Consider the following 665-nt stretch of genomic DNA (forward strand, 5'->3'; position numbering starts at 1 on the left):
AGGAAGGATGTGTGGCATCTCTCCTTCACTGCACGTTTTGTATTCAAAATGTAACCTAAGAACAACTTCCAAAGGAATAAAATATTTACTGTTGATAGATGGATATTAGTTGATAATAGTTTATTACCTATTGTTGGAGCTAAATCCTGCTCCATTCTCAGGGTTCGGTCACTTAGTAGTCAAAATCTCAGATGTGGATGTGTTAATCCATTTTATTACATAGGATATCCTAGAGACAAATACAGAGTCAACCTAACCCGGCTCTTCCCCAAATTTGTCTGACTCTCTGCTCCTGGACCCCCTGGTCTTATTCACAAAGGGTGGGGTCTCTTGGCCACAGTGGTGTGTGTGTGTGTGCCTTTTCGTTATCTTTCAATTGGAATGTGACTGTGGGTTTATGACCCTCAGTTCAGGAAAAGATCAGTGGGGGTGAAAGAGACTGGAACCAGACACAGGCAGCATCCCTATCCATCAATTTTAAACACATTTAGGAGAGCTGGATTATAACAAAATATACCAGATTATTTTATATCATAAAACAAAAGTATTGCAAAACAACTTAATGCAACAAACAACAAACTTTATACTTATAACAACAAACTCAATGCATGACTAACATGTCTTCATTTATGCTGAATTAACGCTTTTACCTTTGTAGCTTGAAT

At 37.9% G+C, this 665-nt stretch overlaps 1 long non-coding RNA gene across 1 annotated transcript in view; it reads right to left on the reverse strand.

Annotated features, from left to right (window-relative positions):
• Positions 1 to 647: 647 nt before the first annotated feature.
• Positions 648 to 665, reverse strand: part of LOC116699190 (uncharacterized) — an 18,067-nt gene continuing 18,049 nt past the window's right edge. Inside the window, exon 4 of the long non-coding RNA XR_004334389.1 lies at positions 648 to 658. This is a non-coding gene — a long non-coding RNA (uncharacterized LOC116699190). The remainder of the gene's footprint in view (positions 659 to 665) is intronic.

This window comes from Etheostoma spectabile, chromosome 12 (genome assembly GCF_008692095.1).
Source record: "Etheostoma spectabile isolate EspeVRDwgs_2016 chromosome 12, UIUC_Espe_1.0, whole genome shotgun sequence".
NCBI lineage: Eukaryota > Metazoa > Chordata > Actinopteri > Perciformes > Percidae > Etheostoma > Etheostoma spectabile.